Source organism: Cebus imitator, unplaced genomic scaffold, assembly GCF_001604975.1.
Source record: "Cebus imitator isolate Cc_AM_T3 unplaced genomic scaffold, Cebus_imitator-1.0 Scaffold173, whole genome shotgun sequence".
Classification (NCBI taxonomy): Eukaryota; Metazoa; Chordata; class Mammalia; order Primates; family Cebidae; genus Cebus; species Cebus imitator.
The window spans coordinates 3,410,046-3,428,067 of record NW_016107488.1 but is presented as its reverse complement, the minus strand read 5'-3'; the positions used below and the strand labels follow the sequence as shown (position 1 = coordinate 3,428,067).

The window sequence follows — 18,022 nt, the reverse complement described above, 5'->3', positions numbered from 1 at the left end:
GTACTGCACTGAGTTTTGGGGGTTACCAAAATAATTCTATAAGATGGAAAATAAGATCTTCCCTTTAAATTCATGACATTCACAAAAGGTTTGCAAACTACAAAGGTATAGTTTGCCTTATACCTTTGTTACAAAAGACATTGAAGCAATTTGTTCTGTAGACCTTATATACTCCTCTTTTTCTATTATGTGGGAAGCTTAGTTCCTGCATGAGATCAGATAAACAATAAAACCAGTATTATCACACTTAATAACTAATATTAATTCTTTCATATTGTTACACATCCAGGAAAAGCTCAATGTACATTAACTTTTAGTGATTCTTTGCACACAAGTTGGATATAAAAACTGAAGAAAATTTTCTTGAGAAAAACCCTTATTATTGGTGTAAATGTACAGTGATTGTGAAAAGAAACATTTTACTCCGACCTACAAAAAATCTTATTGCTTCTAGTTTTTCTTTACAGATTAGATAGTGGAAAAATTTATAGAGTAAAACATAGATATTTCCTTTTGAATGTCTTTTTCCAGACATATTAGCTAAGATGTTCAGGGAGTGTGTGTGAGAAATGAGATGGCATTTTCAGTAAGAGCTAACAAGAGGAGTAAGCACATATTGAATTTTCCATTCTGCCAAAAACCCGCTCCAAGGAATATTTCATCTTAAATAATAAGAGGAAAAGCTAATTTCACATTCTTTCAATTTCATTTTAGATTGTTTTCTAGCATTGGAAAGTAGATTGTTTTCTAGCATTGGAAAGTAAAGAGAGAGTTTTCTTTTTTCTTATCACAACACTGCATGTCTTAAAAATACCAGCAATTAAGAGAGTTGAAATAGTAAGTGAATTATTTGGATTGGTCACCTTGAAGAAGCCTAAAGAACTTGGCAGGCATTCAAAAACTGGAGATTGAATGAGTTAAGGGCAAAATTGATCTGTCTTGCAGCCTTCTATCTAAAAAACTGCATCCTTTTGTTGCACTCTTGGAGTCTAAACTCTCTTGTTTCAAACACTGAGAAGTTTTAAAAGCCCTGACAAATGCCGGTAATATCTATCCAGCAAGGTCAGGGAAACTGCTTCCTCTTATCCAGCCATAGGTATCCAGGCAGTTTGCTCAGGCACCTAGAGTGCCACTCAAAGCAAGGTAGTCTGCCCCACTTGAGCTCTGTTCTTATTTCCTCAAAATACATTCAACTGGCTTAGCATCTGACTCAGACATAGCAGAGATACTGCTGCTGCCAGAGGGTAATAGTTTGTTCTGTTATCCTAGAATGCCTTTGCACCGAGAAAATGAGAATCTGGGCAACTCAGTGAATTTTCCATCCTGTGGATTTCTCACTGGCTGTTCCTGGCTCTATTTCTTCCTCTATTTTAGAGGGAATAGTCATCCTGCTTTTCAGGCTATCACCTTTTCTTTGGAATCAGCTGGATGCATTTAATGCATATGGAAAAGATGCTTAGAGGGCAGGTAATAGAAATAAGAATAAAATATTTCATTTTTTTTCAGTTTTCTTGGAGAATGAGATATTCTCTGTAAGTGTATTTTTCTAGATAATTGAAATCTATGCCTTACATGTCAAAACTTGTTTTTAACTTTGAGAAATGATGTAGCACAGTGGTTAAGCACACAAACTTTGAGGCAAATTGTATTTAATCACTTTCTACCTTTGTAACTTCAGGCACTTAGCCCCTCATGCCTCAATTTCCTCATCTGTAAAGTGGAGATAATAATAGACCTTATAGGGTTATGGTGAGGATTAAATAGGATTAAATGAGTTAATATATGTAAAACATTTAAAACAATGTCAAATATAGAGTAGTCATATAGAAGAGTTACTATTATTATTAATTTATCCATTCATATACAAATCTTACCATAAAAGGGTACCCACCTTCTTGTTATCTTTTACAGAATATATTGAACATTGACTACTCAGTGTCTTCATACTCAGGGAAATAATATAGTCATTTCTTCAGGGAGTTCTATGATGATGCTGATGATGAAACAATAGCTAATATGGTTTCATGAATGTTCTTGGTTTATCCCTGCAAAAAACCTCTAAGGCAGCTACATTAATGGTCTCAGAAGGTGGAAGTACTTGTCCAACTTCACACAGCTAGAACTGGATGTGAGATACAAACTCAGGGCTGTCTGACCTCAAAGTTCTTGGTCACCTTACCACATTGCCTTGTGGTCAGGTCTCCTGATTCCACACCAGTAATTCTCCAACTGAGTATCCTGCAGAATAACCAGGAGGGCCTGTTAGAACACAGATTTCCAGCTTCTACCTAGAGGCTTGGATTCAGTAGTTTTGGGATGGAAGCTGAGAATTTGCATTCTAAGTTGCTAGGTGATACTAGTGCTGCTGATCCACAGGAACCACATTTTGAGAATCAATAGTTTCACTAAATGCCTCCAGACAATATTCAATATCATTTTAAAAAAAATTTCTCTCTCTCTTTTTTGAGACAGAGTCTCACTCTGTCACTCAGACTGGAGTGCAGTGGCACAATCTTGGCTCACTGCAACCTCCGCCTCCCGGGTTCCAGTGATTCTCCTGCCTGAACCTCCTGGGATTAAAGGTACATGCCACCATGCCTGGCTAATTTTTGTATTTTTTTAGTAAAGACGAGGTTTCACCATGTTGGCCAGGCTGATCTCGAACCCCTGACCTCATGATCTGCTCGCTCGACCTCCCAAAGTACTGGGATTATAGGCATGCACCACCACACCTGGCCTTATTTTCTCTTTACTATCAGTTGCTGCTTGAAGCTATCAATGTATTCTTTTGCTTTTAAACACTATTCTATGCACATCTAACCATTTAAAAACTCTCTATAATCCACCTTCTGTGGTATTTGTGGATTTTTTGTCAGCAGTTGCTGTTTAGAGGTTCCTTTTATTCACAAATCAGTTCACAGGTGCATTTGGCTCATGAATGCCATTAGGACCTTCACTTATTTTCTTAAATATTGCTTCTTTTAATTTTAATGTAAAAAAGGTATTGAGTGACTATGATTCCTGAATTTAAATCTCTATCATATGCCATTTTTTTTCTTCCCAATGTTGAGGACTTCATGCTTATTGTTAAATCAAACTAAATATGGCCTGAGAAGGACTCTGTGCTTCTATATTTGAGTCCTTGTGAATGAACGGTAACATAGCTTAACAGTCAGATAAAATTGAAAGCCTAACTTAATAGTATGCACCTGTAACAATGGCTGAGGGTTGGCCAATCCCAGCTGCTGTGCTTCAACCACTCATAGATACTGAATGGTCAAACTGCGTTCAAATAGGGCAAACGTCTAGCTGTAACCAATCTCACTGTTTCTGTACCTCACTTCCTATTCCTGTAAGTCACTTTACCTTTTTTTGTGTATAAATTTGTTCTATCTATGAGGCACCCCTGGAGTCTCTGTAAATCTCCCGTGAGAGTTCTGGGGGCTGCCTGATTCACGAATCGTTCATTGCTCGATTAAACTCCTTTAAACTTAATTCAGCTGAAGTTTTTCTTTTATCAGATGGTGTCAAAAGCAGGATCGAAGTGGAGCTTCTACCAACCTCCAGGAGTGCTGAGTGAACATGCAAGGTACCTCCAGGACCCACTTGTGTTCATGGGTCTCTCAGAGCTGCTGGGGATTGTGGGTAAGTTCCCTCTCAGATTTCGGAGCTCCAAGGATTTGTATTTTGAGCTCTCCGAGCTTCTTTGCAGAAATTTCTGATCCAAACTGGGTTTGGAGTCATGACAGAAACTGGACTGGGTCCAGGAATGGATTTGATGTGGGAATTAACTGGCTTGGATCCAATTAGAGGCCTCTTACATCTGAACTGGGTCAGAAATGAACTGGTAGTAAGCTGTAATATTGCTGGCATTATAAAATTTGGCTTTGGAAAATTCACAGGGATTTTTGTGTTCTATCCCTTTGTTTAATTTTTATTGTGCACTTAGGTAGGAAGAATCATTGGCTAAGTTAATCAAGAGAACCTGAGAGTAAAGCCAATGTTCTAGATAAAAATGGGATCCTTAATTTCTGGAAAACTGAGTTCCTTCTGGTTTATACTTTAGGCCTGGGAAGCAGAAAAGTCATACAGAAATGGCAAAATCTTACCAAAGATAGCTTACACTGGAACATTCTGAATGAACAACAATGCATTGAAGTACATTTAACAATGAGGGCTCTCGGTAAAGTCCCCTTTGGCTAAGACGGCTTTGGCACTACAGGATGTCAACTGCCATTCTCTTTGTAATAATCTGCCTTGGACTCTTTGCTGATGGCTGTGGGTTATGGGATTAGACAAGTACAGGATTGTGGGACATGGGGAGCTTTCCCCCCTAAAAGGGGAAAATTGAGAGCTGATGAGACTGCTAGATAAGATCCCTTTTCTACTGAGAAACAGCCACCTGAAATTTTCAGTGTTGCTGCAATGGGTGGGTCTTTCTCTGGCCTCGCTAATCATTTTGCCTTTCCAACCCTGCTACAGGCAATGCTTTTCTCTCTCTCCTTTCCTTTTCTTACCTTTTTTATCACGCAGGGCAACCATCTTGCCCAGAGACTACATATTGGAACTCCTGGTCAGAGGTTGGTCTAACGATGATGGGGCCCAACCAGGGGCAAGTTTGAGCCTTGCCAGTTTGCTATTGGGTGCTAAGCAGAGTGGCTAATGTCGTTGGTTTGTCACATGTATTTTAGTCTGGCCAGAACAAAAAAAGATAATTTTCCTTTATGATGTGGCTTGGCCCCCAGCGTGATGGTGCGGGAAGCTGAGTCACTAGGGCTGCTCAGGAAAAGGGAATCCAGAAACCTGGCATGCCAGCAGAAGTGTAAGAATTTCTTACCAGTGAGATTTTGGGCTTCTCTCTCTGTGTGTGCAAATGGTTGAATGAATGGTAAAAATCGCTTTTTCTCCATCTTGCTTTATGTCCTTGGGAGCTTCACTTTGTAACCATGTGGCAGTACTTTTGCTTGGTCTCCACATTCTAGGGAAGAAGAGTTTTAGGGTTTACGTCATAGTTAGCTCTAAAAATTATCTTGAGTAGTTAAAAGAGTTTTCAAGCTCAAAATTAGCTACCCTAGATTCCTTCTGGGGAGGGAAGTGGAGACAGCTCTGTGCTGTAGCTTAGTAGCTAAGGTTTTGGCATTTCATAATGGTAGTTCAGGTTCGATTTCCCTGCTTATGAAGCAAGTCCTTTTTGCTTTAATATCTGCATGACCTTGTCTAGTCTCTTCTCCTCCATGTAGTATCTTAAATTTTCCTTTCTCTTAGCACCCGGGAGGTTACCTTTGGTAAAAAGTTCAAAAGCCAGAAATATCAGCTGTTTGGGCTGACTAAAATCAGGTAATAAAAAAATTTTGAAAGGACTTTATTAAAGAGTGCTATGGTGAAAAGTCAGCTTAATTAAAAGCAGATATTCAGGCTCTAACAGCCTGGACTCCTGGAAAAACAGGAGGCATCAGAAACCCCTTTACTGTCCGAGTTCTTCCAAGGGCTCTGCCCTAAAGCCAATAACCAATTAAGAAACACAAAAACTGGCAAATGAAAAATCTTAACAACTACTGTAGTAATCTCCTTCTGTCTGTCTGTGCCATTATATATGTGTTGTGTGTAATGTTTATATAAAAGAGCTCTAATTAATCGGCTTAAACAAAAATAAGCACTTAAATATTTTGAAAGCAAAATAAAAACTGCAGTGCCTTTTAGTTCATGTAATTTTATCTTTGGGAAATAAAAACAACTTTAAAGATTGTTAATAAAGACATTTTGTCTAAATTATGCACATCAGATATTAGGTTTGCTAAATGCTTTAAGATCATAAACTGTTTTGATTTTTGAAAGTAGTTCAATTATTTTGGAGACATTAAATTCTGAAAAGGCCTGGGGATATATGGAATTACAGATGACCCCTAACTACGCAAAGAAGGTTATATAGAAAAGAGATTTTATATAAGAAAGGATGTTGTATGCTAAATTATTGTCCTACAGTAAAATGACTGGTCTTTAAAAAGAAGAATGTTTTGGACAAGTCAGGAAGTCTAAATATGTCATATATGGTCTGTATAAGTCGTGAAGTTTCTCCCCAGAAGAAGATGGCATCCTCGGTGCAAACAGGTTTCCCAAGATCATGGATCAAGGCTTCTACTATCACAAGACTCTTATCTTTGACTATTTTTTCCTTCTTTATGCTTCTATGAATAGTAGAAATGAAAAGGGGTCTATTATTTGCCCTTATAGGGTACACTTTTATTTGTGAAGGATTTTGCAGCCAGCCTTATACATGAATAAACTTACACTTTAATAGATAAAAGAGGAAGGTGCAATGTAGGTGAGAAACTTTGGTAGTATATATGTTGCCTCATGATCAGTCAAAACTCCTCTTTACCCACATCATGGATTAAAGAGAACATGGCCAGAAGGCCTTTACTCTTCTGAAAGGACATCATTTGTTAGGTCCTTTTCCCATGGTTTAGAATAAAAGAGGCAATAATTATAATTGTCACTCTCATAATAGGCTCTAAAGCAAATTCAACTTTGAAGGCTATTGCTACACACAGACTTTAAATTCTCTTGTGGAAGTTATGCTAAATAATAGAATTGGCTAAGCAGAAAAGTGCCTGTGTGGCTGCTGACACTGTGGCCTATGGAGAAATACATCAAATGTAGATTATTAAAATCAGTTGTAGTGGATTAGTGAAAAGACCACTTAGTCAAGCAAGTAGACTCTTCATCCAGTTCATGCTTTAATGTATTTAATTTTACACAGTTTGGTGTATGGGAACCTTGGGTAAGGAGTATACCCCAAACTATTATCTTCCCGATAATCATAATAATAGTCTCCCTGGTGCACAGTATTCTCTCAAAGGTTTTAAATGTTTGCATGCAGCCACCTCTAGAACATCAAATGGTCTCTCTTCAACTGGAATAACAAAAGCAAAAAGAAATGTGCTACCATGAGGATGCTATAACCTGTGAATGATGTGCTGAAACCAGAAACCCAAAATGGTGGTAACTGAGAGTGGCCCCAAGGTCCTAAGTATTGGTTACACTTTCACTGAAGTGAGAACCTGGCCAAAACAGGGAAATTTTTCTCAAATAAAATTATGGGAGGCCATTATTTTGGACTGAGCTCATGCACTAGGCCCCAACAAACCAAACCAAACTAAAATGGAGTTACTCATGCTAAAATGTGACATAATCAAACCAAGGATTTAAGAAAACACATGAATCCTAGAACAGACTGGGTTTTGTTTTTCTCCTGTAAACAGGATGTTCCAGCATAAGGATGTACTCTCTTATTAGGTCCTTATTCCCTCCTTGCAAAACCCACTGTTCTACCGTTTCTCAGTGGATTTCAAAACCACATAAGTACATTTACGATAGTGATAGTAACATCAATGACTAAGGTTTTGGTCAATCTCTCAAAATTGAGAAAATGATCAAAAGGGGGAATTGTTAAAGCAAACTAAATATGGGCTGGGAAGGACTCTATACTTCTATATTTGAGTCCTTGCGAATGAACTGTAACATAGCTTAACAGTCAGACAAAATTGAAAACCTAACAATAGTATGCACCTGTAGCAATGGCTGAGGGTTGGCCAATCCCAGTGGCTGTACTTCATCTACTCATAGATACTGAATGTTCAAACTGTGTTCAAATAAGGCAAGCGTCAAGCTGTAACCAATCTCACTGTTTCTGTACCTCACTTCTAATTCCTGTTTATCACTTTACCTTTTTTTTCTATAAATTTATTCTGACCACCAGGTACCCCTGGAGTTTTTGTGAATCTGCTGTGGTTCTGGAGGGCTGCCCAATTCACAAATCATTCATTACTCAATTAAACACTTTTAGTTTTAATTTAGCTGAAGTTTTTATTTATCACCATCAAAGATTATCCTATAATAGGGCATAGGAAAATCTAGCAGTCCACTCTGACTTGGCTTTTTAGTCTCCTCAACTCAGGAATATAGTTCCAAGAACCTGGTGTGTATCTGCTTTCTTGTTTTCTATCTATTTCTTCAAATCCAATCTTGTCTTTTATCAATACAGCTCTAAAATCCTGTATAAGCCATGAAGTTGTCACAGAATTAGGTCTAGAAAGATTTTGAGGAGAGGTAGGATTCTTTTTTTCTTCAGGTAACATAATAGATCCTTGATTCCTGAGTTGCTTCTTCTTAGATTAACAGTGTAGGAGTCAGAAACTCACAATTCTAGCCTCTTCTGATGTGATCAATTTCCCACTCTATTAAATTACAGATAACTTTGGGTACACGTCTGTGAGAAACTGGGCTGTCATGGGGAGCTATATTGACTCACTTGTTTTTTGATCTCAGGTTGGTCTTTTGCATTGCTTTTTTGGCTGTTCAGTAGTAAATGGAAATAAACACAACCTTAAACATAGCCCAAGTCATTACTGTAGACCAAACTTTATGGTCTAGTTAATTCTCATTCTCTCACATTTAGTTTCCTGTTCTAAACTCATATTTTATTTCAATATTGCCACATAGTTTTATATAGGCATCTTCTACCTTATCCCATGACAGTCATCAGCCAAGCCCGCTCTGTACCTGTCATTGGGCTTTGTGTTGCAAGAGAAATATAAACAAAATTTTGTTTAAACCCCTGCAAGTTGGATTTTCTATTACTTTTAACAGAATACATTTCTTAGTTGACTTCCTCATATAATCAGAATCCTAGAAGATAGGATTATCCTGGAAGTGGTTAATTCAGTAGTTCAACAAAGATGTCAGAAATTGAAGGTCTTGCCATTTTTCTACTTCATAGTTGCTTGATGATTGTAGCAGCTTCAGACATCACATCCCTTCATACTAATGTCAAGAGAGAGGGAAAATAAATCTTTCTGTTCTGGTCTTTTTTAAGAGAAGAAAAACATTTTTGAAGTCCCTCAGCCTATTTCTTATGTCTCCTCAGACAGAATTTGGTCAGTGCCCATACCAAACTAAATGTTTGCCAAGGAGGAATAATAACCATGTCTGGCTCTGGCCAATCAGGAGTCACTGCTGGGGATGGAGATGGGTCCTGTTTTCCTAGAAGGAAATATTACATTGGTGCAAAAGCAACTGTGGTTTTGTAACTGCCCAATGGGTTCACCTTGCCTGCTGCCTAGACAGAGCTGATTTCTCATAAAGAATTGCAATGGTGAAAGAGTAATTTTAATTGCCGTGGGGAGACTGGAGTTTTATTATTACTCAAATCTGTCTATGAAAGCATTCAAGTATTAGAGTTTTTAGGATTAATTTGGTGGGTGTGGGCTCGGAAAGTGGGGAGTGCTAATTGGTCAGGTTGAAGATAAAATAATAGGGGGTCAAGTAAGTTCTTCTTGCTGACCTCTGGGTGGGATCATAGAACTGGTTGAGCCAGATTATCAGTCTGGGTGGTGTCATCTGCTGCAGGGTCTGCAAAATATCACAAACACTGATCTTATGTTTTACAACAGTGATTTTATTCCTAGGAGCAATTTGGGGAGGTTCAGACTCCTGCAGCCAGAGGCTGCATGGCCCTTAAACTGTAGTTTCCAATCTTGCAACTAATTTGTTAGTCCTACAAAGGCAGACTGGTCCCAGGCAAGAAGGGGATTTTTCAGGAAAGGGCTGTTATCCATTTTGTTTCAGAGTTTAAACTATAAGCTAAATTCCTTCCCATGGCTAGTTTAGCCGACGCCCAGGAATGAACAGAAAGAGTTTAGAGGTTAGAAGGAGGATGGGGTTGGTTAGGTCTGATCTCTTTCACTGACATAATTTCCTCAGTTATGATTTTTGCAAAAGTGGTTTGTTTTTGCCTCTTTTTTTAATTGCAAAGACCTCAATTACTTTTTTACCAACCTAATAGCTACTTGGAGGACAATTAATAAAATCAAGGGTCTGTTAGAAGAAAGAGGTGGGGAAATGGATAACAGCTGTTGATATAGCAACTGACAGTGTCTAGCACTAAAATACCACTGGCCTCTTTGACCTGAGTCACTTTCATAGGTTCTTACAGCACTTAGGAGAGAAAGCTCCTCAGTGACATATTGGATATTCTGGTAATTTGACATATGGAAACCCAAACTAACTTTTATTTGGGCAAGTTAATTAAATTGGTAAATGAATGTTATGTAACTTTTTTTTTCTTTTTGAGACAGAGTCTTGCTCTGTCACCAGGCTAGAGTGCAGTGGTGCAATCTCAGCTCACTGCAACCTCTGCCTCCTGGGTTCAAGCGATTCTTCCGCCTCAGCCTCCTGAGTAGCTGGGACCACAGGTGCGTGCCACCACGCCCGGCTACTTTTTTTTTTGTATTTTTAGTAGATACGGGGTTTCACCGTGTTGGCCAGGATGGTGTTGATCTCTTGATCTTGTGATCCGCCCCTCTTGGCCTCCCAAAGTGCTGGGATTACAGGCATGAGCCACTGCGCCCGGCGAATGTTATGTAACTTTGTAGAATGGTGCAGGATGATGAACCCCAGCCCAACAGTAATAAAGCTATAGTTGGAAAAGATATTTTGTTTTAAAAATAATCATTAAAGATAGGTAACAAAATAGTCCTTGCAGAAGACTTACTTTCACTTTACCTTTTGGATAACCTTAGCTTTTTGGAGAATAATTTCATTCTAGGGCAGGTTACCTTAATACAAGTATCTCAAAAATGTGAGGCTACCTATATATGAGAGGAAAGTGAGATGATATGACTTCCTAGACATTTTTTTAAGGTGAAGATCTGAGGTGGCTCTTAATTAAGTTTTGCCGGGTTTTCCTGAGAAATTTTGTCTCTGCTCTCAGATTTATTCCCAGCTTTAGTGGTTTGTAAGGTTGACTGAAGAGCCTGGTCACCTCAGAACTGTGAGGGCAGGGCCCAGAAGAACATGAAGAAGGATCCTGGTGTTTTATGATTAGAAGAGTATGTTTTTTTAATACTTAGAAATGAATAGAACTAGTAACTATAACATGAATAAATGAGGTAAGGCATAGCTGAGCAGAATTACGAGACAGACTGTAATAAACAATGCATGTTTATTTTGGAGAGATCAGCTTGAAACAGTGAGCCTATTGAGTCTTGCTATCACTCAAGGTGGAATGAACAATAGGGACTTTTTGCTCTGTAAAGAGATTAGGTTAGCCAATTCTTAGTGGTTTTTGGTCTATATAACTTCCTTAAAGATCTGCATTGGCATACTTATTATAGGAGATGCCCTTTCCCACTAGAATGTACCCATGGAATTTAGGGATGTTTTTATCTATTTCAAAAATCATTTTCTTATCCTTTAGTTCTTATCCCCTAGATACAGAATCATGTCTTCTGCAAACAGAAGTTTGACTTCTGCTCTCCCTATTTGGATGCCCTCTATTTCTTTCTTTTGGCTTATTGCTCTGGCCAGGACTTCCAATTACTCTGTTGAATAGGAGTGGTGAGAGAGGGCATCCTTGTCTTGTGTCAGTTTTCAAGGGCAATGCTTCCAGCTTTTTCTCATTCAGTGTGTTGTTGCCTGTGGGTTTGTCATATATGTCTCTTATTATTTTGAGGTATGTTGTTTCAATATCTAGTTTATTGAGGGTGTTGAACATGAGGAGATGTTGAATATTATTGAAAGCCTTTCTGCATCTCTTGAAATAATCATGTCATTTTTATCTTTAGTTCTGTTTATATGATGAGTCACATTTATTGATTTGCTTATTTTGAACCAGTTTCCTGCCCCCAGGGATAAAGCTTATTCAGTTGTGGTGGGTTAGCTTTTTGATGTGCTGCTGGATTTAGTTTGCGAGCATTCTGTTGAGGATTTTTGCATAAATGTTCATCAAGGATATTGACCTGAAATCTTTTATTCTTTTGTCTTTGCCAAGTTTTAGTATCAGGATGATGCTGACTTTGTAGAATGAGTTAGGAAGGAATGCCTTCCTCTCAAATTTTTTGGAATAGTTTCAGTAGGAATGGTACCAACTCTTCATCTGGTAGAATTCAGCTGTGAATTCATCTGGTCCTGTACCTTTTTTTTGGTTGGTAGACTATCTATTATTAATTCAACTTCCAGAGATGGTTATTGATCTTTTTGGAGAATCAGTTGCTTCCTGGTTCAGTCTTGGGAGGATGTATGTGTCTAGCAATTTATTCATCTCTTCTAGGTTTTCTAGTTTGTGCTCATAGAGGTTTTTGTGGTAGCCTCTGATAGTTATTTTTATTTCTGTGGTCTCAGTGGTAACATCCCTTTTGTTGTTTCTGATTGTTTTTATTTGGATATTCTCTCTTTTTTTCTTTATCTAGCTAGCAGCCTATCTTACTAAAAAACCAACTCCTGGATTCGTTGATCTTTTGAATTTTTCTAATGTATGTGTCTTGATTTCCTTCAGTTTAGCTCTGATTTTTGTTATTTCTTGTCTTCTGCTATATCCTGTTTAATTCTTAAGTGAGCTGCATGCACGTAGGAACATGATCTGTGATGTTGATTCTATTTTCTTTTACTAGTTATACAATTTCACTTTAGACAAACATAACAATTTTGTGTGTGAATTTTTTCATCAGAGGACATGTAATTAGAATATTGTTTTTAAAATGAATACCTAATGTCACTTCATTGCTTTATTAATGCTATGCACACTTTGATTTTAAAAACTCATTTCTTCATATATTATTGTACTTACAAATATAACTTTAGTTGAATCATTGACTATTAAATACCAAGTGATCAAGTGTTGTCAGTTAAAAAGGCCCTTAAAGCATAGCGGGCTTTCCTCTACCTTCCCTTTGAAACAAGCTATAAAAATTAAAGGACATGTAATGTACTTTTATCCAGTATGAAAGTAATAGATCTCTAGAAAATTATTTTAATAGCTACAGAGTCTTATTAAGATAAAGATCAAAGCAGCTTCATGGCTGCCTTAGAGTATGTATCAGTACACTTTGCTGCTGAGTGAAAATAACAAGTTATAACAACAGCATGTGGAGGAAACAGCATTTTGTTTTGTTTTTAAAGTATGGTTCCACATATGTATAAATTTTACATATAAAGACCATTATGATATACACTAAAATGAACCTTTTTAAAGTGGAAAAAAAGGGATATATGTCAGTAACAAGCATCAGTTTTATTTTTCAATGTGTCTTTATGGACATAAATTCTAGAAATTTCCATGAATTTTGTTGCAAAGTTACCTAGAATACATACTAATGATTAGTACAGACAAAGACAGAGTTTACACAACTGAATGTTGTCAATTTTCAATGGTAAAAGGTAAACAGGCATAACCAAAAATAGAATAGCAAAAAATAACAGAAGAAAGAACAAAAACACAAACTTTCAATCTTAAAAGTTATGTTTAATTTATTAGCTATGCTATTCCTCATTATTATATCTGACGATGAGTACAATATTGGTAAGCAAGAATGTGAAATAGCTTATTATTGTGTTTAATATCCCCTTGTGTGAAATAATATTGGCATTTACATTCATAGGAGCACTATAGTTTAATTTTTGTTAAGACTCATTAACAAGCACATTTGTAATATGAAAGAGTTGGGTTCATTTCACTTTACATAAAAGCAACTTTGTGCACAGAGCTCATTAATTTATCCTCAAATCATGTGTAAATTATTGAACCAGTCTTGTTTTGCTAGATAAGTAGAATATGAAAATGAGGTCTCAACAGGCAATATTTATTAATTTCTGAAAAGTCTTTATATATTTCTCTTCTACTTCTTAAAGATACAGGGAGAATTACAGCATTTCTGATTTATTAAGGAATGAGTACAATCCCGTTAACCCAAAACTTTAGAGCAGGAGTTGAACTTGAAGATTTCTTTAATTTGGTTTGCCATCCTGGCTGGGCTCAGTGGCTCACACCTATAATCCCAGCACTTTGGGAGGCCGAGGTGGGCAGATCACAAGGTCAGGAGATCAAGACCATCCTGGCCAACATGATGAAACCCTGTCTCTACTGAAAAATAAAATAAAATAAAATAAAATAAAATAAAATAAATAAAAAAATCAGCCAGGCGTGGTGGCACATGCCTATAGTCTCACCTACTGGGGAGGCTGACGCAAGGGAATCACTTAAATCAGGAGGCGGTGGTTGCAATGAGCCTAGATCGTGCCACTGCACTCCAGCATGACAACCAGGCAAGATTGTCAAAAAAAGAAAAGAAAAGAAAGAAAGGAAGAAGAAAGAAAGAGAAAAAGAAAGAAAACATCCTTTGTGAATTCTTGAATTCTTAGATTATGTGTTCGTTTATTCTTTTTCCTAATATTTACAATGACTTTTTCCAGAAAATGATATTATGAGATTCCTGAAAATAAATGAATTGGCAGATAATTCAAGAAGATATGAAAAAACATATTAATAACAAGTTGGAACAATTCAATGTATATAATGACACCAAGCGTTAGTGAGGATGTGGGAGAAGATGAAACCATATGCATGTCCGTTGGCATGTGAATTGATTTCATCACTTTGGAGAGCAATTTGAAGTACCTTGCAAATAAAAAGATGTATATACCTTACCATCTCACTCTTTCTCTACCCTAGAAAAACCAAGGTACTTTTCCATAGAGAAATTCTTTGAGCAAGTTTGTAACAAGGGAAACAATCCATTTAACAATGAATAAATATATAAACAATGGTTTATTCAGACAATTACTATGCAAGTTTTATAATGAATGATCCAGATCTACATGAATACAATACAAAAAATGCAATGCTGAGTTTTTTTAAAAAGTTGCAAAGGATATTTGAAGTACAATACATTCACTTAAATGTTAAAAATAGTTTTATTTATGGATGGTATGGACATAATGAAAGTACAAAACTGTCCGTGAAAATAATGCACACCAGCTTTAGGATAGTGGTTACCTCTGGGAAGAATGATAGTAGGTTGAGGATATGGCTGTACTTGTGACATTTCATTTTTAAAAAAACAAAGTGAGAGAATTGAAGCAAAGAAAGCCAAATATTAACATGGGTTTAGTCTTAGTATTTTAACAACTTTATACCTATAGGTGTCTTTCACATTATCTTCTGTACTCTTTTATATGTTTAAATGGTTTCATCATGAAAAAGAAAAAAATTCCTAAGTGTTCACTCTGTGAAGGACTGCATTCAACCAAGTGAATGTAACTCCCATAGTGGGCAAAATTGAAGTAGAGGAATTGAAGAGTCTTTCTCCTAAGCTGGGCATGAAGTAGCTAAAGGAATTAATTTGTCAATGAGTGAATTTTGAAAGTGGCTATTCTCATGTTAACTTAATATATTTGATATAGCTTCTTTTTTTAAAAAAGAAAACTTGAGCAGTTAACTTCCTTAACACTCCTATTTCTGCAGTAAAAAAAATATTGACAATAATATTATATAAGAACATTATATTCAGGTTCTACTCAATGATTTATATATTTCCTCATCTAATTCTCACCATTTCTCTATGAAGCAGTTGTTATTATAAACCACATTAAAAGATGGGCTAACATGCTTTTCCCATTCACATGGCAGAGTTAGTATATTGCTGACAACATTAATCACAAAAATCATTTACTCTATGAAAAAACACATTATTAAGTAAATAAACAAAATATTAGTGAAAATGGAGATGATCCTGTCAACATTCCTTCACTCTCATTTTATAGTGAGTTCCCCATTCAGTTGCCATACCAGTATAGTTGGAAAATTAACTTAAGGAAGATTATGCTTATACACTAACAGACCCTGTATTATTCCTTTTCAATATTAAATAGAATAATATTTTTTTCTGCTTTTCTATTAGAAACTTCAAAAATAGTTTTCTTGAATATGAAAACATGGATTTCTATTAATAAGCAGCTAGCAGAATAGAAAAATCACGACTATCTCTTTTTTTTTCCTTTGAGATAGTCTTCTTCTGTCACCTAGGCTGGAGTGTGCAGTGTTGTAATTTCAGTTTGCTGCAACGTCTCCCTCTTGGTTCAAGTGATTCTCATGCCTCAGCCTCCCAAGAAATTGGGATTACAGGTGTGCACCACCATGCCCATTAATATGGCTCCTTCTCAATTTCCTTGTAGCTCATAAAATTTCTGTGTTTATAGAGTTAGATTGATTAGATACTAATTCTACCTTTGAAAAATAATAATCATTTTATAAAGAAATAGAAATTTGCTCATTTGAGCATTTAAAGAATTTTCAAATTGAGAAATTGTGTAGGTAGAGTTTTGATATAAAATCAAAGCAGAAAGATTTCCTAAAATATTCTTCAAGTATATTTAGTTTTTCTCAGAAATAGGAAAAGCTAATAAGGATGAGATGAAATTTTGTAGCAACTTGACTAGTTTTCTGAAGTAATTTAGGAATAGGCTTAATTTTTTTAAAGAATTAATTGTAGCTAAATGTATCAAGCCATCAAATGCTTCAATAAGATTTCCAGGCATTGAGCTCTGCCTCTACAAATAAGGTCTCATTTAGTCCTGATAACATTTTAAGGTAGGTATTTTTATACTCACTTCACAGATGGGAAACTGAGGATATGAGAGGTCACATAAAAAGGCTCAAGGTTGTACAGCTTGCAAATAGCAGAGTCATGATTCAGTCTAGAATAGAATTTCAATCTATGCTCTCAACTCTGCTATACTGTCTCCCTCAGGCTGTTAAGAAGAACTCTGTGTAAAACCTTCATAACTGATTTCAGGAAAAGCAGGTGAATGTGAGCTCTGAAACCTGCAACCCTGCTTTATGGCAGGTTGAGCCCATACTGCTTCTTGATGAGAAACAGTCAAAAATAAGAATAGTAACCTAAGAGCAAATCAATAAGGGAATTTTAAAAGATGGAGACAGTTTAATGGGAAAAAATGTCTTTGGCTTGGAAGACATGCTAGGGAACTATAATTTGTTTTTCTTCTTTTTTATCCATTAAAACATTTGTGGAGTAATATTCTGAATTATTTCCCAGACATAGAAACTGTAAAAGACTGCCAAACAATGAGTGAAGCTGGGTTCAGAATAAAGTCTTTTGTTTATTATTACAAAAGCAATATGTGCACATGTTAGAAAGCTAGAAAATACTGATAATCAAAGAAAATAAAAGAAACTTAGAAATGTATACCTTTCATTGTGTAGTAAACACCATTATTACCTTGGTGTGAACAACTCTACATACATTCTTTAATAATCAAATCATGCCATGCAACCTGCTTTATTACTCGATCGTAGCTTTTTAAAAAAAGGTTTAAAAGCATTTATTTTCTTTAAGGCATAAATGGAGCTGTAGAAATGTCAATACAATAAATGTCTAGCCTTGATATTTTTTACTACATTTCCATAAAACTTACTTACCTCAATACAGCATTATTTTCTTCTGTTATCGCTTCAAGATGGTTCATCATAATCATGACCTGAGACTTGATGCCAACTACTTGGTGCATGTTAGGACTTTCATGAATTGAACGATAAACTTGACAAATCAATGTCAATCATGATTTTTCTTTCAGGTTGGAAAGCTAAGCCAGGGCCAAAGTTAAAATAGAGACAACTATAATTTCTGAAAGCTAAAAGAGAGCCTACAGGGTATATATTTTCCACATGAGGAAAGTGAAGAACTCCAGAATAATGTCCAAGACCACACAACTATTACTAGTTATTGGTGAGACACCATGGTAAAATCCACCTGTCCTAACATCTAGTCCATTGCTCTTTCATCTGCAGCATATTATCTCTCACTCAGGATCCCATCTTATGAGATTGCAAGATAGAGTACTGTGTGGTCTAGCCTTATTAGAGACCATGTTTCCAACCTCCAGACTCATGGCCCTGCAGAAAACAGGAACATCTCTACAATTACAAAATCCCATAAGGCAGAGTAATTGTCCCCATTGCACTTCAACAAAAGTCTTTTCTACCGTGGGAAGAACGGAGTGCCCATTCATAGATCTTAGGATTTACAATAACCATTGAAAAGGGTTTTTTGAACGATGAGTTTGGGTCCTTTGTGGGGACATGGATGAACCTGGAAACCATCATTCTCAGCAAACAGACAGAGGAGCAGAAGATCAAACACCGCATGTTCTCACTCATAGGCGGGTGTTG

At 36.5% G+C, this 18,022-nt stretch overlaps 1 protein-coding gene across 1 annotated transcript in view; it reads left to right on the top strand.

Annotated features, from left to right (window-relative positions):
- GRXCR1 (glutaredoxin and cysteine rich domain containing 1) overlaps positions 1–18,022 on the top strand; it is a 374,604-nt gene that overhangs the window by 19,792 nt on the left and 336,790 nt on the right. The window contains exon 2 of the transcript XR_005202862.1: positions 3,522–3,645. The gene's annotated coding sequence lies outside the window, so the exon portion shown is untranslated. The remainder of the gene's footprint in view (positions 1–3,521; positions 3,646–18,022) is intronic.